Source organism: Manis javanica, chromosome 18 (genome assembly GCF_040802235.1).
Source record: "Manis javanica isolate MJ-LG chromosome 18, MJ_LKY, whole genome shotgun sequence".
Classification (NCBI taxonomy): Eukaryota; Metazoa; Chordata; class Mammalia; order Pholidota; family Manidae; genus Manis; species Manis javanica.
The window spans coordinates 18,856,097-18,867,889 of NC_133173.1; the positions used below are offsets into that span (position 1 = coordinate 18,856,097).

Below are 11,793 nucleotides of genomic sequence, written 5' to 3' on the forward strand. Positions count from 1 at the left end.
GGGTGAGAGATTGTGAGCTGGGAGGACCCTCTGAGGTAGGGGTCAAGGGTGGGTATTCCTTTAAAGGCAGTAGGACTTTACCATTTTTGGAAAGAGACGTGAAAGTCAGTTGCATGGATGAACCTTTCTCTCTGTCCTCTTCCAGTGCCGGCTTCAGGGCTCCTGCCAGCCTCAGAGCCCTATCCAGGGCCACGTCTGGAGTTGGAGTGAGCTTCCTCTCTGTTTGTGCTGCCACCTTTGGTTCTGGGGCCCATGTCACCTCCATCACCAACAGTATGAGGGCAATGTCCTGGCTGGAGTCAGTTGGACCATCATCTCTAGTGAGGTTTCATTCTCCAGCTCCAAAAATATAGACAGAGACAGTTCCAGCTGCAGAGGCTTCCTGACCCTGGTGGGCGACCACGAAGAACTGGCCAATTGCGAAGGCTGACCTCATGGCCCTCCCTCCCAGGCTGGCGGCAGAGCCACAGGCTCTGATGTATGAGGTGAGTAGCGGGGCTCTCAGGGCGGCTGGGCAGGCCTTCCCTCTGCCATCAGCTGCCCCAGACCTGCCTTTCCATGATCCAAGCTCTTGTAATCTAGGACCAAATCCCAGCTCTCCACTTACCAGCCCTGTGACCTGGGCAACTTTCTTAACTCCAAGCCTTCACTGATTAAATGTGGCAGAAAAGATGGAAGCTGGGAGGACCTGGCCTTTTGGTTGGTGGATGGGAGGTCACTGTGTGCAGCCAGGTCCATGGCCCACCACCTGCCCGGGAAGCTCAGCAGCCTCAGCACGTATTAGACAACTAAGCCTACTTTACTGTAAGGAAAACAGATAAACAAAGCCCATAGCTGAGCTACCACAGGACAATGTGCATCTCAGTGGGGAGCTGGATCAGAGGGGTGGAAGATGCCCTCTTGTGATGCAGAACTACTTGGAGTTTGGAATTAGCACAGATGGGCTGGATGAAAATGCCCCCCTCCTTTCCCTGCCAGTACTGGGTCCTAGGACACTGTACTGGGTGCCCTCTGTGTACAGGGAACAAGTCCCAGGGACTCCCACAGGGCTCAGGCCACATCTTCAGCTTCCTGAGCTCCAGCTTTGACCCCTGCCTGTGACTGCTGGGGCCTGCAGACACTGAGCTGGAGTGGACAGGGCCAGGTGACATTGTTTTTGCTCCCCAGGAGCTATTCAAGAAGGTGGTGTCCTCTCACTGCCTGGGCTCTACCTGGTCCCAAAGTAATGTACCCGGCACCCACCATCCATGCCACCATTACCCAGGTCAACAATGTGGCCAACCGTGTCATCACTACCTGCCTCAGGATCCTGAGCATGATGGCCCAGGACAGGGCCCGGGTGGTGGAGCACAGGATCCAGGTGGCTCAGATATGCTGTGGGAGGCCCAGCAGTCCCTCTCAGGGGCCTTGGGGACTGCCTCTTCTCCTTTCCATGCTCTCAGGATTGAAGTCTGTGGTCTCAGCCCCTGCAGCGTCCACAGGCCCTTCCTGCCAGGAGCATGCTGACATTGACCCGCATGTTCCACTGGTGAGATGCTCACTTCCTACTGGGCTACTTCCTTGGTTGAGCTAAAATCCTCTTCCCTGGGAGACTTATGCTTTGGGTCCTAAATTTTCCCTTCCTTGGCTCCTTGTACATCTGGCCCACCCAGGAGGGGAGGTGTTAACTGAGGGGTCTGAAATGAACCTGAGTGAGCAGGGTCCCCGCCCTGCACCTCACAGCCCCTCCTTCTCCCTCGCCAGGAGTGCCTGGTACTGAGGAACCTCTCATTGCATCCTCTCTACTCTATCGTGATTTCATTTGCTGTAGAAAGGAGACATGGGGGAAGTTTCCAGGTGAGGCCTCTCCCCGAAGGAGGGCTGGAGGATGAGGGATCTCCCATCAGTCCGTTGTTGCTCCTCAGTCAGCTGGGACCCCCTGGGAGACAGTAAACCCTGGGGACAGGGCTCAGGATGGTGAGGGGTCTCTACGCCTCCCTGGGAACTTAGCCCAGCAGTTGTGCTTCAGGAATCATTTTCTTAAATGTTGGAAAGTGAATGGAGCCAGACTGGAGATATTCAAATGTTTATAGCATCAGAAATCTATGCCCAGTTGAAACCACAGATGGTCAGAACAGCTGCTCAGTAGGAACAGGAATGGAGGCCCAGGTGACTAACATGGGGACTCCCTCCCCGGCCCACTGAGACTTGAGTGCTCAGGGGACCCCAGTGGGAACACTCATCCAAGCAGTTTGAATCTTCTGGGTTCTCAAATAAATTTATTTGCAGTGAAATCCCCCCCATGAATCCTAAATTGACTGTTCTTTCTTTCCCCTCACCTCAGCAAGAGCTCCCCAAAATGTAAAGGAGCTGTGCAGTGGAGATACCTCCTTGAGCAGGGAGCTGATCACCGTAGAGAGGAGACTGCAGGTCTGGAGACAGAGGAAGATGAGAAGAATGGGGAACTAGGTGGGATATGGATCTTCAGTTTCTCACTTAAAGTTTCTCTGAAAAATTCAAGGCTATGGTCCTGATTAACTGGGAGAGGGATCTGTTTGGTCCCTGGGCAGGTGGAGACAGTTTGTGGGAAGAGGGCCTGGTCATGGGACATAGTGGTGTTGGCTGGGCCGTCCTCGGGGGGACCTTCCATGAAGGTCCATCCTGCTGGCACTGAACTTCTTCCAGGCTATTGGGTGGCTAGGCAGGTGGAAATTCCTTTTTTCCCTAAACCAGCCCAGTGTGTCCTCAGGAAGCCTGGGAAGGTTGACCAGAGACAGATACGTGTGCACCTGCGAATCCCCACTGTGCCCCAGCAGCTGTCACTGCTAGTCTGTGAAAGTCAGGAGTCTCGCCCTAGTGCCTCGTTGGCAATGACACGTGTTTCAGGTGGCTTATGAGAAGAGTCTGGGGAATGGTTGGAATCTGAGTGCATCCTTCCTGATGGGACCACAGGGCTTGGAGTAAATGAGGAAGAAAAGTGTCCTGTCACGCTGTACCCTGTTAAACTGGGGTGGGCGGGGCATCTCAAGGGTCCACTTCCTGCATTGATGGAGAAATATTTCTGTGCAGGATGTTGTCCTGAGGGGTTCCTTAGGGAGGCGAATGCTCTGGAATGGACTCTGTTTCAGCGTGAACTCAGAGACTCTAGGGGGAAGAGGCAGGCAGGACCTGCTCAACCAGGCTCCCAGCTGACCCAGGACTCTCCATCCAAGGCCGAGCCCAGGACACTCAACAGCAGCTTGGAGAACAGGTCCTGCTCAGCGGTGGGGTTACTGTAGGGTGAGGGTAGCTGGGGCAGGGTCTCTAGCTGGGAGGGCAAAACACCCTCTCCTCTATGGGCTGCTGAGCAGGTCCCTGGGGGAAGACCCACAAAAGAATCTCTCCCTATGTATAGCCACAAAGTCACCAAAACCAGGCCCAGTACCAGTGGCCGATCACACTGCTGAGAGCACCTCAAGTGTGGCCTCGCCCTCAGCCACAGGGACACAGCTGGGACATATGGGATACACAGGGCAACATCCTCTGATTGCTATTAGAAGAACTTTTTGAGCCTCCTGCAGTCCCTGGAAGGCCACGTGGGAGGGGATGTCCCCCCATCTCCCTCACCCCTGTTCCCCAGGACCTACTTAGTTATATGGAGAGGAAATATGTTTCTTGTAAGTAGAAAACTCTAGGTTTTAATATTATATTAAATTTCTGTTCCTGTTCCAGCCTGGGAGCTGTGGTTTGGCTCTTTTACCCCCTGTGCTCATTTAAATCACATTAAGAATCTTGCATTCCTCTGTGAATTAAGAAATACTTTTCAGAGTCCTCAGCTTCACCGTATGTGGGAGAGTGGAGAAGAGCCAGGCCCCTCCCTGGCTACTGAAGGACACCCCTACGTCCCCCTTCCTCAGAGGAGACCCCAGTGTCATTACGTGAGCCTGAGGCAGGGCCAGACCCCCAGAACTCTGGGACTCAGAGACTGAAGGTACTTTCACAGGCAATGCAATAGCTACAGAACTGCGGGTGTCTTTAAGGATAACGCTTGCCAGGACCACTTCCTGCCCCAGGACAGGGGCTGCCTTTCTACACTTTTGAGGAAGAGGAAACATTTTCAGCTTCTTTTGTTCTGGTTTCTTTTGACCAAATATTCAGAACATGTAGTTTTCTAGTTCAATTTCTGGAACTGTATGATCTCTAAGTAGGAGAAACAATGAAAAAGGATCACCCTGTGCTTGTGGAAAGGACAAAGCCAGAGGAAGATCATTTGCAGATACACTAAGGCCAGCAGGCCCTCTCGAAGGGTCTCTGTGTTCCCCTTCACCTAGATTTGGATCCTCTTGGGCTCCTTGTCCATGACCTCTGAATTCCTTTTCCTGCTTGTTTCCTGTCTAGGGGTAGAGATTTGTGATGCAGATTTCAAGTCGTTGGTGGGGCCTCGTTCCATAAACATTACTGCTACCAGTAAACAAGGATTTCCAGCATCCCTGCATTTCCTTATACAACTCTTTTTCTGGCAGAAATTCCCTAGAAGGCCCCTGGCCTCTCCATCAGTTACATCACACTCCTCTTTCCTGACTGCTTGATAGGTTAAAGGTGAGCTCCGGCTTGGGATGGTAACAGACTATAATCCTGGCCAGTAAATGACCCCACATTTTTCCTTCTATCTCAAGTGACTTCTGGGTTCATGTGGTTCTGAGATTCATGGTCTTGAACGATCACATTTACACACTCAGTCATGTTGTTACCGACTTACCGTAAAGGGGCAGCTGGGCCTGAATCTATAGAGCATGTAGCCGCTGGGCTGTCTGTGCACATAACACATGCAAAAGACTAGGATCGGTCCCTTATCTTACACCATACAAACTAACTCAAAGTAGATTAATGGATGAATTACTTAAATGTGCAACCTGAAACCATAAAATTACTAGAAGAAAACAGAGGAAAAGTCCTTGATGTAGGTCTTGGCAATGATTCTTTGGGTATGACACCAAAACCACAGGCAAAATTAAATAAGTGGTAGTACATCAAACTAAAAAGCTTTTGTACAGCAAAGAAACAAATAATAAAATGAAAAGGCAATCTATGGAATGAGATAAATTATTTGGAAACCATATATATGCTAAGAGGTTAATATCCAAAATACATAAGGAAATTCTACAACTCAACAGCAAGAAAATAAGTCACTGGATATTAAAAATTGCCTGAAGACCAGAATAGACATTTTTCCAAGGAAAATATACAAATATCCAATAGGTATTTGCTCAATTTCACTAATCCTCAGGGAAGTACAAATCAAAGCCACAATGAGAGATCACCTCACATCTGTTAAGTTGCCTGATATATCAAGATAACTAAAAATAATAAATGTTGGTGAGAATGTGGAAAAAAAGAAACTTCAGTGCACTGTCAGTGGGAATGTAAATTCATACAGCCATTATGGAAAACTATATGGAGATTCCTCCAAAAATTATAACTAGTAGGATCCAGAAATCCTACTTCTGGGCATACATCCAAAATAATTGAAATAAGGATTTCAAAGATATATATGCACTCCTTTGTTAATTGCTGCATTATTCATAATAACCAAAATAGAGAAACAACCTAAATATCCATTGACAGTTAAGTGCATAAAGAAAAGTGATATATACATATAATGGAATACTATTCAGCCTTAAAAGAGAAGGAAATCTTGCCATTTGCAACAACATAGATGAGCCTGGAGGACATTATGCTAACTGAAATAAGACAGAGTCACATATTGTACAAAAACAGGAAGTGGGCCTGATCTGGTTCATGGTGATACTTTGCCAGCCTGAATTTTAAAGGGACCCAGAGAGGAAAGGAAGGATCTTCATATACAGCTTAAAACATAAACGTGTAGGTTGTCACCACCCTGAACTATGTGTTACTCCATCTTCAAAATGGGACAATATATTTTCTTAGGTTCCTAGTACAGTGTCTGGTGCATACAGCAGGTGATCGGTAAGTAAAACTTCCCTCCACTCACCTAGTTCTACCTATCCATGCCTCCCCTGAAACCCAACAGAGTTTCATGGATATCTGAAAAATCCATATTGCATTGCCCATGTGGGAAAACATCATAAAAATACAACTTATGCATATCCTTCCTAATTTATGTTAATTTAGTATCTTGGACACTTCTTTATTGAGGAATGTCAGTTTTTCAAAACAAATAGGGTTATCCAAAAAAAGGTTAAAACCATCTAAAAACATGTGCTCTGTTGTTAGACTAGGTTGAAATCCATTTGGAGCCAACTGTAGAATCTCATAAAATACCACTAAATGCTCCTGCTCCTGAAGGCCCACAGGAGTATGGGGGCAGATGGTTGGAGGAGACAGAGACAATGCATGTGATATCCCCGCCATTGTCTCTCTCTGGGCATCTGGACACCTGGGTACCTGGGCAGATATTTCCCAGGTTCCATTTCAGATAATCTGGGCATGAGGCTGAACTCAGTGAGTGGGATTTGGTAGCAGTGATAGATGCCTGAGGCCTGCACAGTCACCCAGCTCTCTTTTGCTCCAGCAGCCACCAAGGAGGCCACATGTCAGCATAATGTGCCACAAAATTCAAGCCTGATTCCCAAGTCCCACATGGAGAAGAGTTTTTTGATCCAACTGGACTTTGTGAGCCCAAACAATAAACCTGCATTGTGTTAAGTCATTGAGATGTCAGGACATCTTTGTTACTGCAGCACATTTTTGCCTGTCCTGACTAATTATCAGATTATATCCTAAGAGTGAAACAAATATAAAGACTGAAGAAAATTTAAGGAGAATTTAGTAAAATCTCTTCAAAATCACATTAACTTTTATGATATTAACAATGATATTTTTTCTATATTCACTTATTCACTTAAGCACATTCTAGGTGCTGGAGACTCATGGATATATTACTCCCTATTTATTAGCTTTTAAATATGCTGAAACACCTGCTCTCTTAAAGAAAACAAATGACTGCTGAAAGTATGTATGTTTGATCTTCAACTTAAGTAGAATACTACATACTACACACACACACCATACACACATTACAGACATACCAAGATGACTACAGATACAGGTCCTGTGGAACTCCAGGGAAATCCTTTTTTGCCCCCAGCTGAGATATAATTGACATATAATTTTGGGTATACAATATTGAGCCTTAAGGTATACAACATGATGATTTTATATGTATATAAGTATATATATAGTGAAATGATTACAGTAATAATGTTATATCCATCACCTAAAATTATAAGGGTGTTTGTGTCTGTGAGTGTGAGAGAGAAAGAGGGGGAAGAAAGAGAGATTGGGCCCGAGTCCCTTTCAGTGTGTGTGTATGTGTGCGTGCACCATCGGGGAGGATGGATTTCTCTGACTGGAGTGCAGGCAGAGTGTCCTTCCCCATGGAAATCCATTCCTGTCCACTCCCATCCCTGTCCACTCTCCTAGCGATCCTATGCTTTGTCCAGCCCAGTCTAACAGAAATGTAAAATTGCACTATACATAATTTCAGACACATCAATCTTCAGACACATTAAAAAATACAAACAAATCAAGTGCATTTTTTAAACAAGTTATTTAACTCAAGAAGCTGTTCGAATTGTAATCCACACCACATGATGAGTAAGATAATTAATGTCTATAGACACTAGAAGAAAAATGTGTTTACAGCTCCTAAATGGAATGCACCAAGTCTTGATTGTAGGGTGAGCACTTGGGGACAATCATCTTAGAAGAGGTATCTCTGGGCTTTGGAGGGTGGCCTGTCATGGGTTCTGTCCCAGACTCAGGGTGGGACGCAGAGGACTGAGTAGGGAGACGAGCAGGGGCCCTGACCATGGAGGTCCAAGCTGAATTCAGCTACCAGACTGGACAGAGCTTGTGTCTGGGGATCCCCCAGCAGGAGATTGAGTATTAGGGTACTCATGGGACAAGGGTTGATCCCCCAGATATGGCTGGATGAGGGTCTCTCTGGGCCTGGAGACCTCAGGGAGCCTCCCCCTCCTCTTATGCACATGGCACGTGTACATGCTCTGCTCTCTGTGTTGAATCAATATTGATTTCCCACATGGTATTGGCACCTGTGGGCAGGAGTCACCATGGGAAGGGAATCACAGACCCTCAGATGACCTCAGAATGTGCTCAGGGATGAGCACAGGGACCACAGTGCTGAGTGTGAGCCGCAGGGCTGCCTGTGGGGCCAGGATGAGGGCCTCACTTCTCAGGTACAACTGGAGGTATGTTCCTGGTTCCCAGACCATGATGATCTGGGAATACATGCTGGGAATATGCCATCCCAGGGGGAGAAAAGCTCTGAGTCCTTAGCCTCCAAGTGGAGGTCGTAAAGAGGGAGCTAACAGCCAACTCACCCTCCCCAACCAGAACTAAGTCTGACCACCCAGAAGTCATACTATGGGTGACACTCATTTGGAAGGACATATTCTGGAGGTCCCTTGGTCCTGGCACTCAGGCAGCATAGTCCCTCCCATTGCCCTCCAGGGACAAGTGTACATACCTGGGTGGTTCCAGGTACTGCTGTAATCTCCAAACAGAGTTGGATGCATGCAGCTCTTCCTGTGTCTGTGGAGACGGCAGAGTGTGGGGGGAGGTCAAGGCCCTTGCCATGTAGGACTTCTTGGGTGTAGGTTATGCCCTGCTATCTGCCCAAGCCCAGAAAGATCAGCTGCAGGATACATACCAATAAGAATCAATGAGGCTGTCTAGTGACTCTGAAGGAAGCACTTACTCTGTCCTTGATTTTATGTGACACTGGTTTCCTAGGAGCTGAGTTTTTAGAAAGAGCAGAGAAAGTGCGATACCTGTCCCAGGACCCTGTTCCATTTGCTGATGTTTTGTTGGGTTGAGCTGAGCTGCAGGACAGGGAGGGACCCAGCCAGTCCTGCACACAATACTCCAGTGTCCATTACCACATGCCTGAAACTCCACATTCTCACTCTGCCCACACCCTCCCCTTGGACACAGTGTAACAGGTACCTGTGGTTCACTTAAAGTGGAAGCGGTTTCTAATATGTCCTAGCACCCACCTCTCCATGTCCTTGTCACCCCATCTACAGGGAACTCCCTGGCCTGGGAAAAGGAAGGAAACAAGGGATGGTGGCCACAGGAAAGCGTTTGTTATTTAAGGGACTTGTCCACTTGAGAAAAACCTTTGGAGAATGAAGTTCAGAAGCCCAAATGTGACACCTGCATCTGGCAAGCAATATATGTGTGAGGTCTTGGGAAGAAAAGCAGGAGGAACTGAGGGAACGGCTGTCTTTCCATCTGATGGGTGGTGGAGTCCTCAGGTCCTATTTCACAGTTATCCCTTCTGCAAGTGGAGAGACCACCTCCAAGGAGAGAGCGGGGAGGTATTCAAAGTGAGACCAGCCTGCCTGAAAGTCAAGTGGCCTTTGGCCCTCCTGGAAGATGAGGCAGCTCAGGGTCCCACAGGGAAAGTTCCAAGTGTGCCATGCATTACAGGTGGACTTCTCCCAGTGGCCAGGCTACACCAAGGGCGTGGAGAAGGACAGCATCCATGATTTGGCCTCCACTCCAGCCAGTCTGTGCCCTGGAGAGAAAGCCCAGCTCAACATCAGCAGGGTGCTCCCAGTGGGCACTGTGCTCAAGGCCACCCCCATTGTTGTCTAGGGGAGAAGCCCAGTGACTGGGGCATGACAGCCTGAGACTCTGGGAACCATACCACCTTCATCTCCCACAGCCCCAAGACCAGCCAGATGCAAGCAGAGCTGCCCTCATGCCCTGGGAAGGCCATCTCCTAGGCCAACAGGGCTGTGGTTGGTGTGGTGGCTAGACAAGCCCATCCTGAAGGCTGGCCATGCCCACCACAAGTATAAGACGAAGAGGAATTGCTGGCCATGGTTGCAAGGTGTGGCCTTAAATCCCGGGAACAAACTTTCACAGGTGACAACCAGCAGCACATCAGTAAACCTCCTGCTGGTGCAAAGTGGGTTTCATTGTTGCCCGCCAGACTGGCTGTCTTGGGGAACCAAGACTGCAGAAGAAAGAGAACTAGGGCTGGGGCTCCTTAAGATCTGTCTTCATGTCACTAAAAAAAGTCAGAGCAAACCTGAGACAGGACCCACTGAAGAGATGACAAGCCTCCCCATTTCAGGGTGATCCTTGTGAGCATGTGCTGCCCACTCTCCTTCAATTCACGAAGTTCAACCTCATAGGAGCCAGTGTTCTCCTCTCCCCTAGTGCCACCTATTGACACCCCAACATACACACCCAGCACACAGCTCATCCTACACCAGGCACACTCCCATATGCCTCCTCTGTTCCTAACCATTGTCTGTTAATTCTGTCCAGGTCTCATGGGGGCTCCTTAGGCACAGACAACCACGCATATCAAAGGTGCTCCTGCCTTCCTCATGCAGGGATCCCCTAGTCCTGGTCTTATTACCTGTAAATCTGAACTATCAGCCCTCTGATCTGTTAATTCATGTGAGTGGAAGGGTCAGTCCCACAGATGGGCACTAAGAGAGTTTAATTTTGGAGAAAGTACCATGAGTGAATGAAAAGAATATGTACTTCCAATTACTTGCTGCATGGTTAAATATTGATTGGTCTACTTACCAAATATGTAATCACCCTATTTGCCCATTTCCTTTTGTAATTCTGACTATACATACTTGATGTTAGGTTATTAATTACAAACATGCTTAATAATGTTGTCTGTTTCTGATGAATTTTATATTTGAGCTTCATGTAGTGAATTTATTTATTCCTAATATTGGTTTTTAACTTATGGTTTATTTTGCTTGGTGTTAACATGACCACGGTGGTTTTCTTTTGGTTAAAAATTGTCTGCTATATATTCCCCATCTTTTTTGTTAGTATATTTGTTTCTTTATATAATGTCCATGTTCAGTTTTGACATTTTTTTCTTCCACAAAATATTCCAGTCTGAATATATCTGCCATTCTCTTATCATGTATTTTATGCATTTTCTCTTCCCCCATCAGTGAGGGAGAGATTCCTACACTAGGTTTATGGAAATGACCAAACACTTGAGGGCTGCACTCAGGAACAGAATAGTAAGCATGGGCTGTGAAAGGCAAGCATTGTAGTAACAGGAGGGTGGTGTGGCACCCATTTTCTCTGCCTGTCACCCATAATAAGAAGGTTATTTGTCTAGAGGATCTTTCATAGGGGCAGAGTGGGTAGAGGGGGCTTGCAGTTAGGTGATTCAAGATCCTCCAGATTTTAGATAGCAAGGTGATACATAATATTAATTTTAGGCCTTACACCAAACATCTCTTGTTTGTTTACATTTATTATATGTATCAACATATTTAGACTTATTTCAATCATTTTATTCTATGTTATATATTACCTTAACTTTTCTGTTTTTATGTCTTTTGCCAAATAGCTATAAATACTACTTGTCTATTATAAAAATTCCCTTTTAGATTTTAATAGGTATAATTAGATAAATCAACCAGTTGATTTGCGCAATTCAAAGACCTTGGTATTCATGAATTCAAGTGAGCTCCTTTCCAAATCCCATATATTGCACCTCTGGATTTTTAGCTAAAATACCAAGTTTTTATATCTCCAAATTAGTTATTGCTATTCTTATGATAACAATTTTGTTATTTTGTAATTTCATGCTGCCAGAATGGATCTGTTAGAACCCTGGGTGAAAGAGTCTCTCTTTCACAGCTATTGTGTGTGTGCTTCTGCTAGATGCCTATGATGGACACAGTGCTGTCCACCCTGATATCCTTTCAGGAATAAAGGGCTTATTTAGAGGCTGAGACTGACGGTGCTACCAGCAGACAGCCTCCAGCTGTTAGC

At 46.8% G+C, this 11,793-nt stretch overlaps 1 pseudogene; it reads left to right on the forward strand.

The window, feature by feature from the left end:
• Window positions 1-1,225: 1,225 nt before the first annotated feature.
• Window positions 1,226-10,006, forward strand: LOC118968719 (large ribosomal subunit protein uL2-like; annotated as a pseudogene).
• The last annotated feature ends 1,787 nt before the right edge of the window (window positions 10,007-11,793 follow it).